The following is a 17,231-nucleotide window of genomic DNA, read 5'->3' as shown; positions in this document are numbered from 1 at the left end:
GTGATGCCTCGTTTCTTCCCCAAATTAGATGCAACTTGCACAAAAACAATCCTATGATACCTGACTACACGTCAGTATAAATCATTCGAGCTGATCGAGGCTGACAAGGTGGCACCGCCCCAAAGTAGCCAAACCGACCAGCCATTTTCCTGCACAAAACTGGCAGTTTATCATTGCTTCTTTGAAGCAATGGTTGGAGTGCTTTCGGGTCGAAGTAAGGGCCGAAATTTGGCACTAGAAGAGACATAGTGTCCTTCTTCCACCACCTATAAATAGATATGATTTTCATGCTCCAAAGGTGGATAAATTTGGGTCCAAGATTTGGCACTAGAAGAGACAAATTTGGCAAATGCCTCCTTTTATAGGCCAAAATTCAGAAATATTGATTTGTTGAGTGGATGGCCACATCTTGATTTGATGACAATCCTTATATTCTTGTTTGTCAAAAACATCATTGATAACGTCATAATTTGAACAGACTTAAATCATGAAAGTTCTAGGAAATTGTCTCAGCTTTCCATGAAAAAAAAATTGAGGTCATTTGAACTTCTAGAACTCGAGATATGGGCTGAACACTGAATAGTGTCTGGGCTGCAGGACAGATTCAGACTTCTTCTTTGTTGCTATAATTTGGACTTAAAAACGACCTTTTGAAATCTTGGATTCCTCATGAAAGTTTTAGACCTATGTCTTAGGTTTCCATCCATATAAGACAGACCTAAATCCAAGATCTACAACTCTATATATGACCCAATGACCGAACAGTGTTCCAGTTTGGACTAAACCAGCATCTCTTTTCTAAGTTTGGCCCTCTCTTTGTCCTTTCAATTTCTGTACTTAAACTTATCAATCAATCCTTTCATTTATGTGATAGGCCTGCATTTAAGATGGACATTTACCATAAATTAAAGGTATCTTATGGTGTCAGACTTGTTATTATAAAACATGCTTTAATTAAGGAGTTATTAATGCTTCAAGTGCAAAATGATGATATAAAACCTTGATAAAAATGCACTTTTAAGTACTAATCATTGTGCCCGCCATTACCTTCCTTCTCTGATCACACCCCCTCCCGGTTGTTCACGCTGCATGTGAACAGCGGAGGGTGATCCATTGTTCCTCTTTCAGCCCAACCCATGCATTTGGGTCGAGTTTGGCCCAGCCCACAGAAGTGGGCCAGATCCGGCCCGATTCAAAAAACAAATTTTCAAAATTTTATTTTCAAAATTTTGTGATTTTTCCATCTTTTGCTATACATATTTTTTTTTAATATCGGTCTGTATTTTATGTCATAAAAATTCAAATTCTGTATTAAAATACCCGATTTTCGTCAAAACTTTCAAAATACATAAAAAAATTGAAAAAAGAAAAAATATATTTTTATGCATATGGCCAATTGTCTCAAAGCTAAAAAAATCATATTGTGCTTTTCGTACACCAAAAAACAATGCAACTTATCTTAGGTAGGGTGTATTTGGGGTGATAATACCTTATCCTTACTCAACCAGTCTCCATACCCCATCTCTGAAACTAGTTAGGGTTCCTACTGACCAGAATACTAGGTGGTGACTCCTTTTCAAATTTTTCACTGATAAAAGACAAGAATTTCTTGTCTCCCTATATTTGCCAAAAAGACCATTACATTTTCCCTTGAGTAGTGGACGATCGCTGCGATGCCGCACGTGCGAAAAAGACAATGACTTAGCAGCACTCCTCTCATTTGATAAACCTTATATATAATGTACAGCAATGAATAGTAAACGATAGTTTTGTAATGACATACAGTAACTTTGCAAGAGATAATAAGTTTGTGATAGTACTTACATGTTTTCTGAACCACGTGGAAATTTGTTCATCTTGTAATTGAAAGATTTGGGATTCAGTCGGCTGTGAGTTATTGGACATTAAATATTTTCGATGTTGTCTACAAGGTTGTTCCAAATTTTATGAGTTTATGATATTACAATATATAACTAGTATATTCTTAACAAAGTTTAAATAGTAGTACATATACTTACTAAATAAAAGGTCTCAGCTCATCATAGTTAAATAAAACATAATTATGTACTTGTCTGAACTCTATTTCCGATAAATATATTCCCCTTATGGCATTTTTAGGTATGGGTTGTCCAGGATTGGAGAATATTGACAAGTTTTCACTGGAAAGCACTTCACCACCATCATGTCGTGTAACGCAATTGATTCTCATTCTCAATAGTACGAGATAAATATTGAGATCTCCTGTAAACCCTGGAAAAAAAAATATAAATTTTTTAATATAAATTTCCTGGTGAAATAATTCGAGACATTATAATAAACAAGGTACTGTTGAGGGTTGGATTTAACTGAAAAGAATAATGCATTTAAAGGAAAATGGGGGGCTAAATGCAAATAAGGGAAAATATAGAGTATAAGTACTCTCTCCTCACCAAAAATCTGCAAGAACCATAAAGAGAGAAAATATGGAGTTTTATACCCATTCTTGCGAAATCAAGAGAGAAACACTAAAATTTCAAGAACCCATCCAAGATTAAAGGTTTATAGATGGGATAAACACTTGAGAGCAAGGGATTACAAAGAAATTGAACAAGAAGAAAAGAAAGGAGGGAGTTAAAAATATTCAACTGGTTGAAGATCAAAATCTTAATTCGTACCGGGTAAGGTGTTCTAAACATGATCTTAAAAATTCATTTTAAATTCGATAATGAATTGATGTCTTGATATTGAATCATAGGTTAGGGTTCTTAGACATGAATTGGAGAAAATTACTTATTGTTAAGATTAAGTTAATTCATGTGTGTGGTATGTAGTTTATGAAAGTATTGTATGAAGGGGAGGGGGAGACGAATCTGGACAGACTTGTCTCCTAACTTTCGATGAGATTTTAGGTAGGAGGATGAGGGAATTAGAATCGGATTCCTCATAGAAATTGTAGATTTGAATGTTAGCTAACCAAGAAAACTGGTCTTGCTCAATTTGGAGATGTAAAACTCTAGTTATGGGTTACCAACCGAGACTGAGTCATGATTGATTATGTAGGGCAGTAGGACTGATTAGTTGATGAGCAATTTTGACTATCTTGGATGCAGAACTGGGTTCTCCTTCCTTCAGATAACTGGTAGCCTCGTGTCTTAGCTTTCTAACGAGATCAATCTCACTTAAAATGGAGTTTTAGAACTTTAGATATAGTTAAAAATCTAATGAGTGTTCAGACAGTAACAGTTCAATGTGTAGACAGTAACAGTTCAATGTCTAGACAGTAACAGTTCAAAGTTAGACAGTAACGGTTGGACAGTAACAATTCAATGTGTAGACAGTAACAGTTCAAATGTCTAGATAGTAACAGTTCAAAGTTAGACAATAACGGTTGGACAGTAACAGTTTAATATGTAGACAGTAACAATTCAAATGTATAGACAGTAACATTTCAAAGTTAAACTGTAACAGTAGACTTTCACGTGAATACTATATATAAGAATATAAAAAAATTGAGTCATACGAACACTTGCACATTGAGATACTAACTCTGAAAATATACATGATATATGTATGTATGTTATTATGAGGAAATGAACATGCATAGAAAGTAACATATGAGTAATGGATGGATATGGATTCTCTATAATATCAGCTTGAAAGAATCATAACCAAAAACTTCCTTGTGATTCAGGAGGAGCAACCAGAATTGGATCTTCTATTAAGGAAGGTTGCGAGACAGGCGAAGCAGGTGCGTGATTTTCCCTTCTATTTGCACTTATACAATTTAAAATTATTCTGGTGAATGTAATTATAATAAATATGGAGTTCAATGTAAATAAAGCCTAGTGTATTTACAAGATTAGCTTCGGCTAATGGCATTCGTGATAGGATTGCCGGGAGTTGAATTACAAGATTAGCTTTAGTTAATGGCATCCGTGATAGGAATGACGGGAGATGACTTCAGCTAATGGCATCCGTGATAGGATTGCCGGGAGTTGAATTACAAGATTAGCTTTGGCTAATGGCATCCGTAATAGGAATGTCAGGAGATGATTTACAACAGAAGTTGAATTACAAGATTAGCTTCGGATAATGGCATTCGTAATAGGATTGTTGGAAATGAATTTCAAGATTAGACTTTACAAGGTCACCCAGTTCATACAAGTAAATAAGAGTATCCAAATTAAGAGTATGCAAATGAGTGTTAATTGAGTTTAAAAGAGTTACAAGCAATATATATAAGTTCTTTGTTAGAATTCTTATGGATCCGATCGAAAATTAATACTTTATTCGTATACATTACATGAGCATGTATATATATATATATATATATTCTTTATCAACATAATGGTATGTTTATTTATGTATCAGGTCCATCAAATATCCAGGGAGATCATTAGTTTAGGACTCTACTTTGTTAAGCTTATGTAAATATTTAACTTAAACTAAAGGGAATTAACGCGTTTGTATAGTATACTTTTGTGTAAACCTTGATGTATTTTTATAAAAGTTCAGCTTAGAATATAGTATTTTAGTTATCTTGTAATTAATCCTTTTGAAATGTTTAAGAACACTTATTATGTTGTAATGTTTTCTTTACATGTTAGTATTCCTTTTTTAAAAAATTTTATGATATGATATATAGACTATGTTCATATTGAACTTATATATATATTGTGTGAATTGTATGAGGTGTTGAGTTATGATGTTTGATGAAAGGTCCGGAATTATGGGACCTTGTGATGATGGGTTGATTGAGTTAATTGATAGTAGTCGATAATTTGGGATGTCCTAAATACATATGAAACTCTGCCGAATTTTTGGTATATATAAAAAAAATACCCTCAAATAAAGAGGATATGTTGGGATCTTTTAACATTGAGCAAGTCGTATAGTCGGACTATTACATCTCCTCAACAATATAGGCCTCGCATATCGAAGCCTCAACATGCGCCTTGTTCTTAACCTTTTTCTTGAGATTGAACAAGTACATGCATTGAATTAATCAAATATTTTCAATTAAGAAAAACAAAGAAAATACTTTTATATGTGAATTATATTGCAACTGTAATATGTAACCGTTCGAATGGATACATTCATCTATACTGGACCGGTCCTCCAACTTTTGCCTCGAACGGTAAATGTATGGGGAGATGCTCTATTAAGTCAAAAAATAATGGAGGGAATATCATCTCAAGTTTGCATAGTATCTTGATGATATTTGTTTCAAGCCTCTTAATGTGATCAATATTCAACTTGTTGGAGCATATATCTCTAAATTATAAAACTATTTTTATTCAAGGATTAAAATGAGATAAGAAATAAATTCCAAATGTGAACCTATTTGTATGAGAAATTAAATATAGGAATAAAAATAAATTTTACAAAACTTTCATACACTAAAGTGAGATTTGGTGAGGAATAAATTCTCTCGTAATAATTCTTTGATATACAATTGTTTTTAGGCGAATCTATAACCAAACCCAAATCTAAAGTTTATTTAATTTTTAATCAACTCATATATGATGCATATATATTAATCCATATATTAACTTACACTGATCCATTTATCAATTATATGCTTTGAAATATATGGGTATTAATCAATAAATGGATATCGACAACTTTTGCCACATTTAACTTTATATCCAAGTAAAAATTGAGAAAAAATATCAACAACTACCTATTTAGAATTGGAATCTTTTACAATACCACTAGATGCTGACTTTCTCTCTTCTTCTTTTTCTTGATAATTAATCTCTTTTTTTTTACTATTGAATTTTTATAAAATTTTAAGATGAACTTTGTTAAAGTTAATTAATTTGCAAAACAACATGCTTTTTGAAACTTAGCATCATTGAGAATAACGGCTATGTGCAAAATCGATATTCAGTAATGTTATTGTGTTTAAACTATACTATTTTTCAAATATTTTTCCAACCTATGTCATTTTTTTAAAATCTTTATATTTTTCAAGAAAAAACCCACCATTAACTTAGTTTTATATTCTATCAAAACTAATTAATCAATCTTTGTAATATAAAAATAAATAAATATTTCTATGATTAGCGTTAATCATACTCAATTTCAGAATTTTTTTTCCCAAAACAGCCTTCTTTCCAAATCAACTTTTCCTATCTTGCCTGCTGTTTTTATGATGTATCCTTAATTTTCAAAAACAAGAAGACAAAACTAATTGAAAATTAAAAAAAAATAAGAAAGAACTAGATTATAAACAGATTAAGTTACAATATGTGGAATAAATATAAAGTTGGATTAATTAATTTTATTAAACTAAAGTAACTAAGTTATAATTTACCAGTGATCCATGTCGGTGTGAATCTGTGTGTGTGTGTATCCAGGATGTTCTCCAAAATTAATGGTGACATTGCTTGTCTTTTCCGAAAAACAGACATTAAAAAATAACTCCTATGACACTATCGAAACTTTAATTGCAAACATAAATTCTATCCTATTTCATCATTCAATTCCTTTAAAAAAATTAACTCCTACGACACTATCGAAACATTAAAAATCTTATTTGAGGTACACGATTATTAATTAATATGGACAGAAGGAGGTATTTTGCAAGCAAAAAAGGACATGAATATGGTGTTGTCAAAACAAACAAAGAAAAAGCGACAGATGGGATACGTTCTCTCGCTTTTCGCCTAGAACGAAGAGATGTGTAATGGACTGAGGTACGATGATTGCTGAGAGTTGAAAGGAGTGTAATAAAACGTGTTGTTTTTTTCAATTATTGTTCGATATAATCGTCAGAAGGACTGCCAGCGGGGCATGGGCTCACGTGGCCTTTGAATCCTCTTGACCTTTTCGAAAATGAAAACTCACCTGTCTCTGGGGCCCGCAATTACCATGGGGCATGGGCTCACGTGGCCTTTGAATCCTCTTGACCTTTTCGAAAATGAAAACTCACCTGTCTCTGGGGCATGGGCTCACGTGGCCTTTGAATCCTCTTGACCTTTTCGAAAATGAAAACTCGCCTGTCTCTGGGGCCTGCAATTACCATGCATGAAGCCCACGTCTCGTGATCTGGACCTTGTATTCGTATTTATTATCTTTCTTTTATTTAATATTTAACGTAAAATAAATGGGTTCATAAGCCATTCTGACGACCAAGCCTGCAAAAAAAATGGGTTCATCCCAACAGAAAAGTCATGTCCAAAATGTTGATTATAAGACTCATTAAAACCTTACCAAGGAAATCTATTATGAGTTTTCAAAACTCTTTGTTCTTTCCTCAAAAAGATCTTTATTCTTAGCCATTTTAATGCATCAAAAAAAAAAAATTAAAACCCAACCAAGAATTTGATATAAAATAAAGCTTACATGATGATTCAAAAACATCAACCTAAGTTGAACTCCAAGTTTTTTTTAAAAAAATCAAAACGATATATTTTAATAAAAAAAACTTAGTTCCATCGTGAAAATACTTTGCTAAGGCATTAACTGTGGTCCAATTGGAATTCCATTTCGTTTGCCTGGTCCAACAAATTATTTAGTAGAATTTACGTCTCAAAGAATAATAAACAAATTCTGGTGAATATTAAGAAAAATAATTAAGGAAACACATTGATATTACTTACTTGTAAGGTTAACGCAATAGTCTGTCGAATAGCTTAAATTTTCAGTATTGCAAGGAATATCACTTGCATAAGTTGAAGTATAGTAATCTATTCCAATAAAATCAAGAGACCCTTTAAGCATTAAAGATTATTCTTCATAAAATTGAGGCAGTCGTTCTTGAACGTAGCTGGCCATTTCAACTGGATATCTACCAGATTTTAAAGGCTCCATAAACCTTCAAAAAGGAAAAAAGAAATTAACGAAAACTGGCAATTAGTCACAATCTCCATAAATAAGGAGAAGACGTCATTTGGGGGCAGAACAAACTGTTTAGTGGTTCAGTTCAAAAAAAGAAACTCAAATTAGCCTTTAAGATATCATGAACTTTCAATTTCACCCCTAACATAAACATTTCTCAATTAGGTATTTATGCCCATGTTCATTAATTTTTCTACCAAATGTTCTTAAAGACAATGCTAATTTGCTGCGTAAAATATGCACTTTAAATGACAAATATAAACAAAATATTGACAGAAGAACTCAATTAGGTTGAAACATTGGAGATTTCATTGATAAATATTTTGTTTCGAGATTTAATAAGAATTGGGAATATGTTAGCTAGGAACAACATTTTAAATGTTCAGTTGGGGAGCCTTATATACCAGCCATAACTGAAAGAAAGAGCTCGAGATGCTGCAATGCGGTCTGCAGTAGATTCAGATGATGACACTATGCAATTTGAATTCAACGCGAGTCCAATTCAGATGATGAAAAGGTTTTTAGGCTTGACCGGAGAAGTTCTGGGTCACGACTCAAGTGGATTAAACCTCCCCTATTTCTTAAACCAGTGTTCATCTATTTCAGAATTTGAATTTTATGACCTTCAACTTCATATTAGAAGTACTATCAAGTCTGGCTAATGGATTGAATATGAAAAGAAAGATGAAGAATAGATACATGTTCCCCTTCAAAACGTGGGCACACAAAGGTTACAAAGGTAGTGCAGTTCCTGTTGGGATATTGTCATTAATGGACAACAACCTTTACAGCCCACCCTAAAAAGTAGGGTTGCTATTGTCAAAAGGCTACAATAGTAGTTGCATCAACCATTAATAAAATGGTGCAACCTATTAATGCAGCCACCATTCTTGCCTATAAATAGGCACCAAGAGAGCCAAAAATGTGAGAGAGAGAGAGAGAGAGTGAGAGCAAAGCAGTAGAGAACAAGAGAGAAAAAGGTGCTGCCATTGCAGCAGCTGCAAGTGCAGCAATGAGAGCTAGGAGTTGAGTTTAAGTGAAGTGATCCTCTTTCTCCATATGTGTTGTAACCCTTTACAACCTTTACAACCTACCCTAAGAAGTAAGGTTGTTATTGTCAAAAGGCTTCAATGGTAGTTGCACCAACCATTGATAAAATGGTGCAACCCATTAATGCAGCCACCATTCTTGCCTATAAATAGGCACCAAGAGAGCCAAGAACGTGAGAGAGAGTGAGAGTGAGAGCAAAGCAGTAAAGAATAAGAGAGAAAAAGGTGTTGCAAGTGCAGCAATGAGAGTTAGGAGTTGAGTTTGAGTGAAGTGATCATCCTCCTTCATATGTGTTGTAACCCTTTACAACCTTTACAGCCTACCCTAAGAAGTAAGATTGTTATTGTCAAAAGGCTTCAATGGTAGTTACACCAACCATTGATAAAATGATGCAACCCATTAATGCAGCCACCATTCTTGCCTATAAATAGGCACCAAAAGAGCCAAGAATGTGAGAGAGAGTGAGAGTGAGAGCAAAGCAGTAGAGAACAAGAGAGAAAGAGGGGCTGCCAAGGGCAGCAGCCCTGCTGCCATTGTAGCAGCTGCAAGTGCAGCAATAAGAGTTGAGAGTTAAGTTTGAGTGAAGTGATCCTCCTCCTCCATGTGTGTTGTAACCCTTTCTCTATTTATCTGTAATAATATGAACCTCTCTCGTGGATGTAGGTGGTTTGCCAAACCACGTTAAATATTATGTACCAGTGTGTTAAGCCTCCAATAGGAAAATATCAGAACACCACCGGTCCGCGTATAGGGGAGCCGGAATCCCCAACAATTGGTATCAGAGCCTATGGTTTAAAGTGGTGTTTGATTTTTTTGCTCAAAAATAAAAGTTGTCAAAATTATGTTTTGACCATATCACTGTGTAGAAGAGGAAGAGACGAAGCCACTAGTGAAAACCACGTCGAAATTACACGTCGGAAACGGTTGCACGTGCCGGTGAGGTGGATGGCCACACATGCAGACGCGCCCCATGCGACTTCTTCACCCGGATGGGCTGACCCGACTCAAATACTAGTTGACCCGACCCATGTGGCTGACCCAGATAATGATGACATCAGCATGACATAATTGTGATGTCATCATGCACAATAGGCATGCCAAGGATGACGCCAGCCTGATGTAATTGTGACGTTAGCATGCACAGTTGGCATGCCATGTCAGCGACCAATCATCTAACACGTAAGCAAAAGTGGGACCCACCAGAGATTGATCGTTCCGGATGTAATGGTACGGTTCGATCGTTGAGATTTGAGACTGAAAGTGGTGGTGGTGAATTAACATAAGAGATTGCCCGATTAGGAAGCATCTGAAGGTCATTATGGGGGTCGATGGAGATGAAGAAGAAGAAGGTGCACATGTTTACCCAATTACATGTGTTAAATTGATTAGCAGGGATTTTTTAGTTGCCTTGAGGGAAGGCAAAATTGGGACACTCTGGACACCCGATTATGTGGACAATTAAAGGTGTAGAGTGAAAATTGATGAAGACCAATCTTGATGAAGACCAATCTTGATGAATCTAAGAACTGGTAGTCTCGCCAGATGTTGAGAAATCAGGTATAAAACCAAAATATTCCAGATCACTTGTAAAGGAAAGCCGCAACAAAGCTAGGAAATGGTTGTATATACGGAAAGACAGTACGATGGATAAATATGGCCTAAGAAGTTCTGTCTAGGAGAATGGGTTTTAAACGGGACCGGTGTGACCCCTCCAATCTTTCCTGGGAACTTGCTTAGTGGAAGGATTATCCATACGGTACTATTTTCGTATATATAGCAGTTTGTAATGAAACGGTTGAAGACTAGCAGGATGATGGCATAAGGGAACAGTTGGGTTCCGAATTTTCAAGGATATAATGGAGTGGTGATTTGTCCAAAGAAGTTAGATTCGGTAACTGTGATTTCTCAAGGGGAGAATTGATGAAGACCCTAATAATAGAAGAGAAATACAGTAAGGGGATAAAGATTGACACCCTATTTTGACTTGGACAAGTTTTGTGACAGGATGAGGTGCTGTCAAACATAAGCAAGGAATAGGGAGAATCTGGAGAACAGAAATTGCACGAGGGCACATGGAGATTGTGCAGGAGTACCCGTAGGATCCAATGAGTTACTGTAATGAGATAACAGGTGCAAGAAGAAGAAGTGTTCCCAGATGAAGCTCAGAGCAGAAACTGTTAGAGGTTGTACAACAGGAAGTCTCTTGTGCTCTTGATGAAGACAATAGGCGAAGACCTTTCCAATGCATGTAAAGATGGAAAGAGAGTTGTTGCAGAGGCACCTAATTGAGGGGGTGCAAACGCCTGTGATACAAGGCAACCACCTATGAAAGGCGAAGACACCAAAGAGAGTTGGTATAGGTGGAGTTGTCAAGGAGAAAAACGCAGAAGCTCCAAATATAGAAATCGAGGTGGAGGATTGCGAGGAATATACCACAACTTTCTCTTTCTATGTAATTTGTGGCAATGATCTCTCTCATAGTCCACATGGTGGTAGAGAATTGTTTAGAGCCATTTTGAAACATCTCAGCTAAAGGAGGATGCGACCGCCTATGAAAGGCAAAGACACCTTAGAGAAGGTGTGAAGGCCATGAAAGGAGCCCAAAATCAGACCGCCCTATGACAACGGGCGAAGACACCTTAGAGAAGGTGTGAGGGATATGATATGAGCCCAGTTCAGAATGCTCCAAAGTTAATGTGATGGTCGGATATGAGTGGACAGGTGTATGGATAGCTAATGAAGTGGGTATGATGAGTATGAAGACAAATACATGATTGACTTTCATGGATATTGCCCCCATGCTAAAGATCAATGAGCTAGAAGACATTTGCCTTGGACAATAAGTGGGTGACTTATGGAGCATTAAGACGCGACTGCTAGGAATGAGCATACGGCATGCGCAGGTTCCGGGAACCAGTTGACTCTTGTCAAGGTGGTGAGCTCGGTGAAGGCATTGTAATACTCAGAGTATCAAGACATATATGGATCAACCTTTAATGGATTGTCCCCATAGGTAAAGGTGGAGAGCTACCTGGACTCTTAGGACTAAGAGTGAGAGACTCACGGAGAAGTAAGGCGTGGTTCCTAAGGTGGAACAGAGGGCAGACGTAACTCCTGGATGAGTAGACTCTTGGAAGAGTGGTGAGCTCATGATCATATTAAGATACTCAAATAATGACTGTTGCACTTGGAAATAGAAATTTCTATTTGAGGGGGTGTTGTAAGCCTTGGTGTAAGGCTTGATTAATCATTCCGGACCGAGCATGATTGATACGCTCGAAGGGGAATGTTATGTGTCCCAAAGACAAGTGCTAACACTCTTCAGATGTGATGTGGCAGACCATCTGGTTGAAGTGATCATTTTGTGTGAGAAAAGGTGTGCTTTGGTGACTCTGGTGATTGAAAGGTGTGGCAAGTACCTATAAACTTGGCCGGAGACGCTCTCGGAATGGTAAGCTTGGAAGAGCTGCAGAATGCAAGCTTGTCCTGAAGAAGCAAGAGAACAATTGCCCATATAAATGTCAAAGGGGATGATTGTTGGGATATTGCCATTAATGGGCAACAACCTTTACAGCCTACCCTAAGAAGTAGGGTTGCCATTGTCAAAAGACTACAATGATAGTTGCACCAACCATTGACAAAATGGTGCAGCCCATTAATGCAACCACCATTTTTGCCTATAAATAGGCACCAAGAGAGCCAAGAACGTGAGAGAGAGTGAGAGTGAGAGCAAAGCAGTAGAGAACAATAGAGAAAGAGGGGGCAACGAGCTGGGAGTTGAGTTTGAGTGAAGTGATCCTTCTCCTTCATGTATATTGTAACCCTTTCTCTATTTATCTCTAATAATATGAACCTCTCCCATGGATGTAGGTGGTTTGCCAAACCACATTAAATATTGTGTGTCAATGTGCTAAGTTTCCAATGGACAAATATCAGAACACCACCGGTCCGTGCATAGAAGAGCCGGAATCCCCAACAGTTCCACACACATGAACTAACCTGGTAGACGTATCTGAACCTGTGGACTGCAGCTGCATGAAGCATATTGTGCCCTCCTATATATATGGCTTAGTGCTAGAAACACCACCAATGCACTCAGAAGAGACCCACTTTGAGCATCTGCCTGGTACTGCCATGGTACCAGTGTCATATCCAGTACGTAGTAGCGAAGGTCAGTGGCTCGTTCATGGTTATATCCAAATTGGCTAAAGCATAAGTCCGCATGGTCACTAAAATCATTCATGCACTTAGAATCGAATAAGTAATTGACGAACAATCGAGTAAAATTTTTTAATAACATTGGTTATTTTGGTATCATTTGCGGTTTAGTTTTATGTTTTGGTTTTCGAATTTTTAAAGATGGAAACAGAAAAATGGAACATAGTATGTTTCGGATTTCTTTTGTTGAAAAGGCAAAATGACCAAATGCTATTATAATTTTCAGAACCATTTTGTTTGATTTTGAAAATCTTAACAACTGGTTTCCAATTTTTCCCGTTTTCCAAAAATATAAAAAATAAAATCAAAGAAGCTTTTATAACTTAAAATAAAAAATACCCTCTCAAATCATATTTTTATACCATTGACAGTAAAGGCAAGCACTTGGATAATTGGGAGGGGGGGGGGGAATTGAAAATTTGGAAAAATTAAATTAAATTCTCCAAAAAAAACAAATCTCAAAATTCTACAACCCAAATTTTATTTTTGATTCTTCGAAATAGGTTTTTTTTAATTATATTTTAGAAAATTCAAGAACTTCTATAATTTTCTAAATAATTTGAACATCTTTTTGGCCCAACAGACTTTCAAGAATTCAGGCTTTAGACAATAATATTGGGCTTTAAGCAATTTACTGATATATAAATAAAATAAATAAACAAAATAATTTTGGATAACAGGCAGTGCCCTGATTTTTTTCCTTTACCCGAATTTTTTAAATTTTATTTCGAATAATTACCCGATTTTTCTGTTCAAAGAATCCCAAAAATTTTACCCGAAATAATGTATGAAAATTCGGATAATTCAAAAACCATGCAAGGGATGGAAGTAAAGTATTCTATAAGAAAAGGCAAAACGAGTATACAGAAGGAGAAGAAAACTCTAAAAGCCTTTTTTTCTGCAACTTCTTTGAGTTTTTAACTAATTATTCCTTTCATTGTTCATATTATAGTTGGAAGTGGTTGAGAAGAAAACTCTAAAAGCCTTCCTTGTTCATGAATGTAATACACATGCAATGAGGGAGAAACCAGGGAATTTTTTAGTGAAGGTTTCCCGTACACTTGGTCTCCTTTACCATCTTCATTTGCAGCACCTTCATACTGAAAAAGCTCGCATAATTTAATATATAAACCCAGCATTAATCATGGGAGATGAATAGGAACATTTTGTCTTTACATATGCCCAAAATTCATTTGGGCCTTTCAATTAATTTCTAAACAGATGGAGTCTAAGAAATTATAAACAATATTATTAAAGGAAACAAATCCTAAACCTGATAAGCAGATGATGCAGTCCCAAATATGAAACCTGCCGGGAAGTTGCTGCGATTAATGGCAGCCAAGTTGGAATCCTTCAAGCCATCTTCGCTACTGGGAACCACTGACAAAACCAAGAAAATGAAAAACAGGTGAAAAAGGCCTTTAATTTCCATGGTAATTAATTGCCTTTTGTTATACAAACATTCTCTAAACCCTCCATTTATATATATATATATATATATATATATATATATATATATATATATATATATATATATATATATATATATATATATTCACAAATCATAGTTTCTTTTATGCGGGTTTACTTTTGGATTTTGTTTTATGAGTTTCTTTCCCTTTTTTTGTTTTGCCTTTGTTTGTAGACTTTCTTCGATAGCATTATGATTTGTGAATAGAAATTTATGAATTAATTTTCAAGCTTTAACTCAAGTACTGAACCATCCTCCACCTATACCAAACTCAGTATTTTTATTATTTATTTTGCAAATACATATATAATTTTTATGTGTGGATTTGATTTTTGAATTATTTTATGTGTTTTTTTTCTTTTGCTTTATTTAGATATTTTATTCAATTATAATATGATTTGTGAACAAAGATTTATTACTTTTTTAAGTTTGAAAATTCTAATATTTGGTTTTATCTATTTCATCACTAATGGTTATTTTCAGGGGCAGAGCTACAATGGGGCATAAGGGGGCAACTGCCCCCTTAACTTTTTATAAACATGTTTACGTGCAGAAATATAAATTAGGAGTTGGAAAGTCGCATGACTAGGAGTTACAGAAAAATATATGAAATAAAAAAGAAAAAAAAAATACTGTGTGTCTTCATGTCCAACGTCCAAATAAAGCAAATGCATGTTTCGTGGAAAATCATCCATTTTTGGATTTTCTTATATGCATTCTATTAAAATCACTACAAAATCTTTTTTCTGACAACCTTTTTTTATATATGATTTGGGCTATTTTAAGAAAAAATTTTGATGAGATTGATAATAAAATCATTATGAAACGGTTTTAAAATATAAAAACTCAAAGAGAATAATTATAATGTAATTTTTTTATTTTAAAAGTATTCTTAAATTAATTTTATTTTATATGAGTTAGTATATATGTTTCAAATTGATTTTTTATATATATAATGCATGTTTACATAATAAATAATATCAAATATTTATTAATAATTTGTCCCCTCATTTAAAAAATTCTAGCTTCGGCACTGGTTGTTTTTAATAATTTTTTATTAGATTGGTCTAGTCAGTTGACTCACGCTTTGTTATAAGTCAAATAAAATGTTTTTAACCATAAAAAAATGAGTGTGCAGCAATTCGGTAATATATCAAGTATAAAAAAGAGAAATAAGAGTAAAAAATGTATCTTATAATTTATTTACTTTTCACATATCTCGATCAAAATAGTTAATTTAATATGAACTAGATAGGGATACTATGATATGCTACGGATTAGTTAAAATTATTTTCAACATTGAAAAGATACTATGATAACACAAACCTCCATAAAACACAGGTTATTAACTCGATTGTATTTAATAAACTTAACTAATACAAATATTAAGAAAAAAAATGCAATGACAATGAAAAAAAACTAACAACATAAAAAACTAAAAAACCTCGAATCAATCTCATCTAAGTTAACATGCTAGATATTGGTCATGATACTTGGGTAACTCCATCGAAAAAAAATTGAATAAAACTATGAAGTTCAATTATCAAACAACCTAATGTTGAAAGGCGGAATTAAAAAAAAATATCTGAGTTAACTTATGTTAATCTATTAATCAAGTGACCATGGACACAAGATTGAAATAACCCTATAGAAAGGAGATTGAAAACAAAAGCACAGGGACGAATTCCCAATAAATCAAATATTAAATAATGAAATTTTAAAAAAATAATTAAAAAAGACCTAAGAAAAAAATTAGAGTCAACCTGTGTATACCTTCAAAACTCGTGACACTGGTTATGAGCTCGGGACTAACTTCATAGAAGAAAAATCTTTAAAAATAATGAAGAAATATTCTAAATCATCAAAATGCTAAGGGATTAAATTAAAAAAAAATACAATAAAAAAGGATCCAAAACAAAAGAATAACAATTAAAAGAATGACAACTAAATTTGATATAAAAATAATTTGAAATCAAATATTGAGGGATGAAATTGACAACAATTTCAATTAGAAAAAGTATTAAAAATAAACAAATAGCAATAAAAAGAATAAGGATCAAATTTAATATAAAAATTAAATAAAGCTAAATGTGATGGGTGAAATTGAAAAAAAAAATCAAACATATAGAAATTAAAAATAAAACAAATAAGGATCAAATTTAAAATTAAAATAATTTAAATGACAACTTTATATTTTGACAAGGGAAAAAGAGAGAAAAGAAGAATGAGAAGAAAAAAGTCTACAGAAATCTAACCACTGCTTCATTCATGAACATGTGCGGCACCATTAGGAAAAAGGGTAATGAGACACTTTCAAAGCCACTCCAAAAGGCAGAGTTATATGGAGGGGTGATTTCACATGCTCCGCTTGAAGAGCACGGATGTGGCCTCTTCATTAGCGTGTGATTCGATAAATTTTTTTTAATAATATTTATATTACTCAAAAGATTAAATCTCCCCTTTCAAGATGTTTATTATAATAAAAAAAGACAAGAAAGCTTCAGATACAAGTTTAATAATTTTTGTTTATAAGGATAATATAATCTTTATATTGTGCTTTTAAAAGTTAAAAAGGCCAAATTTCTTTGATGCAACCTTTTAAAATATTTTGCTAAGTATAGTTATTACATTGTGTATTTGAAATGTAAAAAAACCAAATTGTTTCTAA

Source organism: Populus nigra, chromosome 1, assembly GCF_951802175.1.
Source record: "Populus nigra chromosome 1, ddPopNigr1.1, whole genome shotgun sequence".
NCBI lineage: Eukaryota > Viridiplantae > Streptophyta > Magnoliopsida > Malpighiales > Salicaceae > Populus > Populus nigra.
The sequence above is the reverse complement of the archived record's forward strand: the minus strand, read 5'-3'. Positions refer to the sequence as shown.